At 41.5% G+C, this 10,874-nt stretch overlaps 1 pseudogene across 1 annotated transcript; it reads left to right on the top strand.

Annotated features, from left to right (window-relative positions):
• The first annotated feature begins 1,754 nt into the window (after window positions 1-1,754).
• LOC308233601 (heat shock protein HSP 90-beta-like) lies at window positions 1,755-5,601 on the top strand (annotated as a pseudogene). The gene is made up of 3 exons: window positions 1,755-1,758; window positions 2,249-3,892; window positions 5,197-5,601. The product of its transcript is annotated as a heat shock protein HSP 90-beta-like (transcript).
• Window positions 5,602-10,874: the final 5,273 nt, after the last annotated feature.

Genomic DNA, 10,874 nt, shown 5'->3' on the forward strand with positions numbered 1-10,874 from the left:
TAAAATGTAGGCAGCTAGTCTTTTGTCCATACTTGTCAGTGCTTCAAGCTTCTTACTGCTTCAATTTCAATGAATATGAAAGGAAGATTTTGAAGAACAGAAGAGTGACATGGAGAGGAAAGGTCAAGATAGATAAGAAAGGCCTAAAGAAAAAATAAATTGTGAGCTTTCAGATGAAATATAGATAAGTGATCAGGAAAAATGTTACATGACATTTGTCAACTCTTTTCTGGGTTATAAAAGAACCTCAGAGGCTAGGATCTTACACTATATTTTTCATCTCTCCAAATGTGCATTGTTTAAATTCTGGCAGATATAAGCTTTGTTGGCCACGTTAATTTAGGAAGAATCCTTAACTTTCTTGCCTACTCAGATCACAACAAATCTTAACTGATATGTTAGATTCTGCCTTTCCTGATCCTGCTATCTTTTAAAATAGAAGTTCCATCTTTTCTCTGGATCTTCATGAAGTTTGCCAAAGAATTTCTTTGAAAAGAGTCCAAACTATGGAGTGATAGCTATAAATTGTTTCCTATGTAGTCATTGCAAACATGGTTGTAAAACATGAACAATAAATGTTTAATGAGTTCAGAGTATAAGTTCCCAATTTTTCCTCAATATAAAAGGAGTTAGCCAATATGGTTTAGAAAATTTTCTCTGCTCTGTTCTGGTTCTTATTCTTTTCTTTTCCCTCAATTTCTGCTGAGTCCCCTGCATATTCCTAAACTGTATTTACCTCATGGAGTTTTTTGCTGCAATGCCACTCTTTCGTATCAAAAACCATGTGGTCACCCTAGCCAGTTTGGCTCAGCGGATAGAGCGTTGGCCTGAGAACTGAAGGGTCCCAAGTACGATTCCGGTCAAGGGCACATGCCTGGGTTGTGGGCTCAAACCCCAGTGGGGGACGTGCAAGAGACAGCCAATCCATGATTCTCTCTCGTCATGGATGTTTCTATCTCTCTCTCCCTCTTCCTTCCTCTCTGAAATCAATAATATATATATTGATTTATATTGTAAAATATATATATATATATATATATATTATATATTTCAAAAAATAACCATGTGGTCATTCTCTATTCACTTTCTTAGACTTTTATTAGCGCTTTGGTAGAAGGAAATTTATTTCTCTCTAATGGACTTTGCAAAATGCCTTCTATAAATAATTGCTTCAGAATTTTTTTTTTTTTTTCATTTTGATCATGAGATGCTATGGCTTATTGTGCCTCTCTGATCTTCAAATTCTTTTATGTTTTCTTTTTTTAATGTATTTTATTGATTTTTTACAGAGAGGAAGGGAGAGGGATAGAGTTAGAAACATCGATCAGCTGCCTCCTCACCTCCTACTGGGGATGTGCCCGCAACCAAGGTACGTGCCCTTGACCGGAACCGAACCTGGGACCTTTCAGTCCGCAGGCTGACGCTCTATCCACTGAGCCAAACCGGTTTCAGCTTTTATGTTTTCTTTATATTCTGCTCCAGCTGTGATAAAAAGAGTAAAACTAAAACTAGAACTATCATATGCTCTACCACGCCCTCTGCTGGATGTACTAGTATACCTGAAGGAAATGAAAACCATACTTTAAAGAGATCTGCACTCCAATGTTCATTGCAGCATTATACACAATAGCCAAGATATGGAAAAAAAAACTATAGATACTTAGGATAAATGAATAAAGAAGTTTTGAGATTATATGTGCCACAATGGCATATTATTCAGCCTTAAAAAAGGAGATTCTGCAATTTACACCAACATGGGTAAACCTGAAGGACATTATGCTAAGTGAAATAAGCTAGACACAGAAAGGGAAAAAAACACACAACACTACATAATCTCACTTATATGTGGAATCTAAAAAAGTTAAATACAGGGCAGGGAGGTGGGGTAAATGGGGAGATGTTAGTCAAAGGGGACAAATTTACAGTCATATAGGATGACTATGTCTAGAGATCTAATATGCAGTTATACCTCAGAGATATTATGAGTACAGTTTCATACCACTACAATAAAGCAAATGTCACAATAAAATGAGTCACAATTTTTTTTATTTCCCAATGCATATAGAAGTTATGTTTATACTATATTGTAGACTATTAACTGTACAATGACAGTATGTCTAAAAAATGTACAGAGTCACCCCTGAGCATGCTGGTTGAACAGTGTGTGAACCAAACACAGTCCATGTCCACCCTTCTCTCTAGTACTTGCATCCCTTCATCTTCATGGTGCCTGAGAAAATGCATTAAGGGGAGGAGGAGATGGAGACTTTCACTTTCCAGGCAGAAATTGCCTAACTCATGTCTGTCATCATCATTACTTGCTACTCCAACTAGGAAATTTTCCTTTGGGATTGGTTAGTAACGCTTCTGATGGCTTGGACAAGATATGCTATGAGAGCCTGACTGCCACTTCCAAATTGGACAGTGGTAAAGAGCTGAAAATTTACATCATCTACAAACCCCAAGGGTTCACACTCACTTTGGTGGACACAGACATTGGCATAACCAAGGCTGATCTCATAAATCATCTGTGAACCATTGCCAAGTCTGGGAGAAAAGCATTTATATAGAGGCTCTTCAGGCTGGTGCAGACATCTCCGTTATTGGACAGTTTGGTGTTGGCTTTTATTCTGCCTAGCTGGTGGTAGAGAAAGTGGTTGTGATCACAAAGCACAATGATGATGAGCAGTATGCCTGGGAGTCTTCTGCTGAGGGTTCCTTCACTGTGCGAGCTGACTATGGCCTGGGTACCAAAGTAATCTTCCACCTTAAAGATGACCAGACGGAGTAGTTAAGAGGGAGGGAGGTCAAAGAATTGGTGCAGAAGCACTCACAGTTTATAGGTTATCCTATCACCCTTTATTTGGAGAAGGAATAAGAGAAATAAATGAACAATGAAGCAGAGGAAGCGAAAGGGGAGAAAGATACAGAAGATAAAGATGATGAGAAACCCAAGATTGAAGACATGGGTTCAGATGAGGAGGATGATAGTGCTAAGGATAACAAAAAGAAAACAAAGATGATTAAGGAAAAATATATCAATCAAGAAGAACTGAACAAGAACAAGCCCATTTTGGACCATTCACCCTGATGACATCACTCAGGAAGAACATGGAGAGTTCTGTAAGAGCCTTGCCAATGACTGGGAAGACCACTTGGCAGTCAAGCACTTCTCTGTAGAAGGCCATTTGGAATTCAGGGCATTGCTATTCATCCCCTGAAGGGCTCCCTTTGACCACTTTGAGACCAGGATGAAGAATAAACACATCAAATTCTGTCTGCCATGTGTTCATCATGGACAGCTGTGATGAGTTGATACCAAAGTATCTAAATTTCATCCATGATGTGGTTGACTCTGAGGACCTCCTCATGAACATCTCCCAAGAATTGCTCCAGCAGAGCAAAATTTAGAAGGTCATTTTAAAAAACATTGTTGAAGTGACTTGAACTCTTCTCTGAGCTGACAGAAGACAAGGATAATTATAAGAAATTCTAAGGCATTTTCTAAAAACCTAAAGCTTGGAATTCATGAGGACTCTACTAATTGGTGATGCCTTTCTGAGCTTCTGTGCTATCACACACCCCTATCTAGGGATGAAATTATTTCTTTTTCAGACTATGTCTCACACATGGAGACCCAAAAGTTCATCTATCATTGGTGAGAGCAAAGAGCAGGTTGTCAACTCTACTTTTGTGGAGTAAGTGTGGAAGAGGTAGTATATATGATGGAACCTGTCGATGAGTATGGTGCACAGCAGGTCAGGGAGTTTGATGGGCAGATCTTCAAGGAGAGCTGGAGCTACGTGAAGAGGAGAAGAAAATGGAAGAGAGCATGGCCAAGTTTGAAAACCTCTACAAACTCATGAAAGAAATCCTCCTATCTAATAAAAGAGTAATATGAAAATTAACCATCACTCTGCTACACCCACAAGACACGCCCACAAGACACGCCCAGCAGCCAATCAGGAGCGAATATGCAAATAAACCCAACCAAGATGGCTACGGCCACAGAGAGCAGGAGGGAAGCTTGGGTTTCCCCGGCAATGGAGGAAGCCAAGCTTTCCACCTGCCCTTGCTGGCCTAGGCCTCCACTCAAGGCTACAAAGTTTCAATGATAGAAGATACATAAAACCAAACAGAAATGGTGGCAGCCACAGAGCTGGAAAGAGCAGGAGGCTAGGGTTGCCCCCGGTGATGGAGGAAGCCAAGATTTCCACACACCCTGGCCGGCCCAGGCCTCTGCTTAAGGCTACAAAGTTTCAATTATAGAAGACACATGAATCCCCCAAAAAATGGCTGCTGCCACGGAGCAAGCAGAAGGCTTGGCTCCGCTCCAGGCTACAAAGTTTCAATTGTAGAAGATAAATAAACCCCAGATACCAGGGCCTCCGCTTGGGTTGCCAGGGGGCGTGACCAGCCTGCAAACCACCACAGGCCCCTGGCCCAGGCTGCCCCACCTTCCAAGGGAACCCCCACCCTGATCCGGGACACCCTTCAGGGCAAACCAGCTGACCCCCACCGTGCACCAGGCCTCTATCCTATCTAATAAAAGAGTAATATGCAGATTGACCATCACTCCAACACACAAGATGGCTGCCCCCATGTGGTCAAAGATCACATGTGGGGCCCCCATGTGGACACAACATGGCCACCACAAGATGGCCAGCAGGGGAGGGCAGTTGGGAGGGACCAGGCCAGCAGAGGAGGGCAGTTGGGGGTGATGAAGCCTGCAGGGGAGGGCAGTTAGGGGTGACCAAGCCGGCAGAGGAGGGAAGTTGGGGGCGACCAGCCTGCAGGGAAAGGCAATTGGAAGGGACCCAGGCCTGCAGGGCAGAGCAGTTGGGGGTGACCAGGCCTGCAGGGGAGGGAAGTTAGGGGCAAACAGGCTGGCAGGGGAGCAGTTAGGCATCAATCAAGCTGGCAGGGGAGTGGTTAGGGGGTGATCAGGCTGGCAGGCAGAAGCGGTTATGGGCAATCAGGAAAGCAGGCAGGCGAGCAGTTGGGAGCCAGCAGTCCTGGATTGTGAGAGGGATGTCCGACTGCCCTTTTAAGCCCGATCCCAGTGGGATTGGGCCTAAACGGGCAGTCAGACATCCCTCGAGGGGTCCCAGATTGGAGAGGGTGCAGGCTGGGCTGAGGGACACCCCCTTCCCCTGTGCACGAATTTCGTGCACCGGACCTCTAGTATTGGATAAGAAGGTTGAGGTGACAATCTCCAATGGGCTTGTCTTCACCCAGCTGCATTGTGACTAGTACCTACAGCTGGACAGCTAACATGGAGCACATCATTAAAGCCCCTCTCCCTCCCACACACACACACTTTGGGACAACTCTCCAATGGGCTACATGATGGCCAGAAAGCTCGACCTCCCCAATTGTGGAGACTGTGGCAAAAGGTGGAGGCAGACAAGGACAAGACTGCCAAAGATCTTGTGGTGTTGCTGCTTAAAGTGTGTTGCTCCCATCTTGCTTCTCACTTGAGGATCCACAGACCCACTCCAACTGCATCCACTGCATGATGAAGGTCTAGGCACTGATGAAGATGAAGAGACAGCACAAGAATCTAGTGCTGCTATTCCTGGTAGGATGCCCTTCCCTTGAGGGTGATGCGGGTGCCTCTTGTATGGGAAAAGTAGGTTAGGAGTTTCTACCTGTAGACCTGTGACCTCTGTGTAGTGTCCTCATGGCTCCCCCAGCAGCCTGAGTGGCTCTGACCTACCTGGTGTCCTCTGCTGGTATCCAGTGTTGTTGTTTTGTGTGTGTGTGTGTGTGTGTGTGTGTGTGTGTGTGTGTGTGTGTGTGTTTTACTCTGTTGTCTGCCTAAAGCAGGTTACAAGAGCCTCAAACCTGCTCTTCTCACATTTGACATCAGGTTTGGATGTTGTGTATTGTGGGGGATTTTTTGTTGTTGTTTATTTTGTTCTGAAATTAAAGTATTCAAAAAAAAGAAGATGCAGTTTTTAAAAAAATGAAAACAAAAAAGTATACTAGTATATTCCTTAATTGCTAACCATCATCTGAGCCTGTTGTAATACTGTATTGAATACTGGAAATTTGTTAAGTGTATAAATTTCAGGTGCTCTCGTCACAAAAAAAAAAAAAAAAAGTATGTGAGGAGATATGTTAATTAGCTAGAATATGGTAATCATTTTACTATATATATGGACATCGAAGCATCAGATTATACACTTGTTTTCCTTTTTTTAATTAAGTGTACTAGGGTGACGTTTGTTAATAAGATTATATAGGTTTCAATTATTTGATGCATATATCTGTATCTTGTATTGTGTGCCCATCATCCAAAGTCAAATTTTCTTCTCTCACCATATATTTGACTCCCTTTACCCTTTACTATCCCCTTCCCCATTCCCTCTTGTGACCACTATATTGTTTTCTCAGTCTATGAGTTTTGTTTATTTCTTTTTCTTGTTTGTTCATTTGTTGCTTTCAGTTTTATATCCCATGTATGAGTGAAATCATATAGTTCTTAACTTTTTCTGTCAGACTTATTTTGCATACATGTTATTCTCAAGATCCATCCATGTTGTTGCAAATGGCAGTATTTCATCTTTAATTATAGATGAGTCATCTTTATCCAGTCATCTATCTAAGGACACTTCAGTTGTTTCTATATCTTGACCACTGTGAATAATGCTGCAGTGAACATAAAGGTGCATACTATCTTTGCAAATAAATCTTTTCAAATCTTTCAGGTAGATACCCAGAAGATGGGTTGCTGGTCACCTGGTAACTCTGTTCTTAATTTTTTGAGGAGCCTCCATAATGTTTCCTATAGTGGCTGTACTAATTTAATTCCCATTAACAGTGAATGACAGTTCCTTTTTATCCACAATATATACTTTAAATATATATCATTGTATTAGTAAAAAAGAGGGCATTATTTTATTATTCTCCATTGGTGAAATGATAGAATTTCTGACTGAGGTCTGGCCGTAAAATGTCCTTGTGGAAGATAACATTACACATTCAGTGTGACACCATTGAACAATTTCCTTTGATCAACAACTCAAGAGTTTATTTAAACCATCTCATATCCACTTCCACTCAACTTAGATACAAATAATCAATAGTCAATAAGTTTTACTTAAAAAGAATTACAATGGATAAGGCAAGGGATTTTGACTAATAGCCTTTACTAGAATGTGTCCGCAATGTATAAAACAGCTACTTTTTAAAAAATCTTTGGAATAAAACCTCAGGTATTATTTATGCTTAGCTCAGCATTTACCGTACAATAACATATGCTTCATCTTTTTTATTAGAAAGGGATTTACCTTTAAATTCCCTGTCAGTAGTAGATCTTTATCTGAAATCTAAATTTCCTTATATCACCTTTCCCCTCCAAAAAAAAAAAAAGAGAACATCTTACAAAGTATTGAAACCAGACCATCTGACTTTCTTTCGTGAAAAGAATACTTTTGCTCTGACTTAATGTCTTAGAGATTGTCTCACCCCCAAATCATTGGCTGTTATCCAAGCAAGTTTCTTGCAACCTTGTATGATTTCAGGGTTTAAATGCTCTTCTTGTCTGGAGGGAAATTTCATGGTCAAGAATCACATAGTTCTTAATTCTCTCCGGGAAGACAGGCTTCTCTCCAAGTCTGTTTCAGTTCTTACCTCTATCTTCTATTGCAAACACACATATACACATAAATCGTGGAACATACCATTCTTCCCCCAGGATGTTGACAAGAGAGTTGGATTGCCTAGCACGGTGACAAATAAGTAGATCAAGTACTATAGTAATGAAATATATAGTGCCCAAATCAGCCAATGATGATTTATTTTTGCCTGAAGTTGGATATGCTAATTTCCACAAGTTGAATTTTCAATAGTAAAAATGTTATGAAATATCTTGAAAAAGCCAACTCATTTATGTACATTTTATGCATCTAAAACTAGAATGTGCTTACATTACTGGCATGGTACTTATCATGAATTTCATAGGATTAGGAGCTTAGAGAACATTTGAAGAAACCAAGTTTTGTCCTTAATCCTGTCAGTGAACAGCATGTCCTTCATGTTTAAATTGATGTCATATATGCAGCAGTGACATAATCTTCCATAGGTGAGGAAAGTGCTAGAAGTTCTTCACCACCACCAGACAGCTTTCTCCAGACCTCAAAGCAAATGAAAAGAGCTGTGGAGTCAGTATGAACCCTAACTCTTAATAGATAAGTAGCCTTGGGAAAATTGAAGGGCTGGAGATTTTTACCTTACTACCTATAAAGTTATAATAAAAACACAAAATTTACAAAGCCATATGGCAAATAATGGAGATAACATATATATTCTAACATAGTGCCATTTTATAAATATAATAATCTTTTTCCTCTATTTTCTTCCAGTCTTATGCTCTCTTACACTTTCGATTTATTTTAAGAGAAGAACTTCAGAGAAGTTGTAGTTTTCTATTATAGAATTCAGTGAAATGCATGTATTTCATGTTATAACAAACTACTTCCTGGAAGAGAGATGTGTCTCTTTGCAATGGATTGTGCCATCTGGCCATCAGCAGGTCAGTGAGCAAGGTAGAGAAAAACATTGGGCTCTTCATAGCCAGAAAATGATGCACATGCTTTTATGGTCTGATCCTCCTGTTTCTCTATACAATTGTGCACAACAAGGAAGACAAGGAGTAAATTGATCTTAATTAGTCTCTCTAAACCATAAAGTGTGTGCTCTTCTGCCAAACTTATATCCTGTATTCCCTCCTGAATAAGATCTTATTTTGAGCCTCAGAATAGCATGTCTCCTGTGGTTGATTCTTCTGTATGTGTTCTGATTATTTGCTACTCCAATGGTAAGAGTTAAAAGTTTTTGGCATGGGAAGTTTAATTATTGTTTAATGAGTAAGGAGTTTCAGTTTTGCAAGATGAAAAAAAACGTCTGAAGATGGATAGATGGTTCTACCATATTGTGAATGTACTTAATGCTACTGTATTGTATACTTAACATAGACAAAATGGTAAATTTTATTTTATCTTTTTACCAATTGAAAAATTTTTATTCTATAAATTTTGTTATACATACTTTAGCATAATAGAAAAACAACTTTCTGATTAGTAAAACCTAGGAAATAATACTCTTTTCCAAAAAGGGCACTCCAATGTGGGCTGAACTCCTATGTTCTTCTAAGACCATGGGTGGAAAATATTCATGCATAGATTTTCTCCAACTCTCTATTGAACAGAATAAACATTGTTTTGCCCCTCAAATCATGAATCTGCTAACCACAAAAGTGCTTTGGGTCTCTCTCTCTCTCTCTCTCTCTCTCTCTCTCTCTCTCTCTCTCTCTCTCTCTCTCTCTCTCTCTCTCTCTCTGAATCAGAAAGCAGGGATCTAAGATGGCAATGGTGTAGGTAGATGTTACAATCACCTCTTCCTAGGACCAAACTGTATTTCTGTATTTACAACTAAAATATAGAGCAATAAACATGAATAACCAACAAAAGACTAGCTGAAGAGAAATCTTATAACCAAGGACTTATAGAAGAAGCCACATCAACACTGGTACAAAGGGTGGAGATGTGAAAATGGCTGGCCGTGCTTCCATGGATGCAGCGGAGAAGTGTGGGGTCTGAACCCCAAGCTGGGTGGCACAGTGCAGAGCAACAGAGTTGGAAAGAGGTGCCCACATAACATCTAGCTGTGAAAATCAGCAGGGATTCTGTCCACCAGGGAGAGACAGGAGTCTGTTAGTAACATAGGTGCCCTCTTGCAGGGCCAACAAACAGGTGGAGGGAGAACAAAGCAGACTAGCATTGTGTAAGGAAAAACTGGGATTTTTGGCTTTAGGGAGTGAGCTGAAGGGACAGCTTCCAGGATCCCTGAACTGAGTTATTTTCTCACACCACAGATACCATCTTTATTTATTGGGGCATTCCCTTTCATATGGCATCAGCCTTGGGGAATGCAATGGCTCCACCCTCTGGATGCCCTATTGCCCCACCCTGCAGAGCTTGAGCCAGCCCTGCTGAGAAGTCTGCTGCCTGGCTAGGGATATAGAGGTCTGGGCATACTCAGGGGGTGTCAGTGACTGAATTGTATGGCTTTTGGGAGGCAGCTATTTCCCCTGGTTTCCCATGAACCTGAGATCCACTAGCCCTAATCTCTGGGCTCCCAATGGTCCCACCGTACAAATTCTTGGTGGTACCACCTGCTGAGGTCTGGAAAGAATCCAGGACAGACTAAGTTGTGTGGCTCTGTGAAGGAGGCCACTCCCTCTACCCACCCCGAAGGCTGACGGACACCACCTCTTCACAGGAGTTCCACGAGCCCCATCCTATTGACTCCCTGCCCTGCTGACATCCAACTCCAAGTGGAATCTGAATTGTGGGGCTCTAGGACAGGGGACATTTTTTTCTCACACGAATGATCAATGCAGAGCCCTCCTTTCACACAGCCAAATCTTGGTGTGTTTGGGCCTGATGACCTCTGCAGGTCTCACCCTGATGAATCTTGGAGACCCTGCCAAGTCACATAGGTATTCAAGCACCCAGTGGGTGGCAGCTAGACTTGGTATATGTTGGGGCATTTGCTGAATGGCCTCAAACCTAGCACTGACACTGAGTTTGAACATGTACTGATATGGAGAGTACCACTTGCTCCTACCTGCTAACTACACTAAAAACCTGCTTCATGCACTTTGAGCACTACAAGATGATGTTTCAGTGACTGAGCTTAACAGGCAGCCAGCAGGCAGACACAGGCAGAGACAGATCTCAATGTACCTTGGGAGTTTTGCTGACCTGCCCCTGGACCAAGTTGGTAAAAGCCAGCCTTGGTGTAGCTTGATCCTTCCCAAGCACACTCAGGCTTGGCACAGGCAGCCATAGACTGTGGATCTCTTT

Source organism: Plecotus auritus (genome assembly GCF_963455305.1).
Source record: "Plecotus auritus genome assembly, chromosome: 9".
In the NCBI taxonomy this organism is placed as follows: domain Eukaryota; kingdom Metazoa; phylum Chordata; class Mammalia; order Chiroptera; family Vespertilionidae; genus Plecotus; species Plecotus auritus.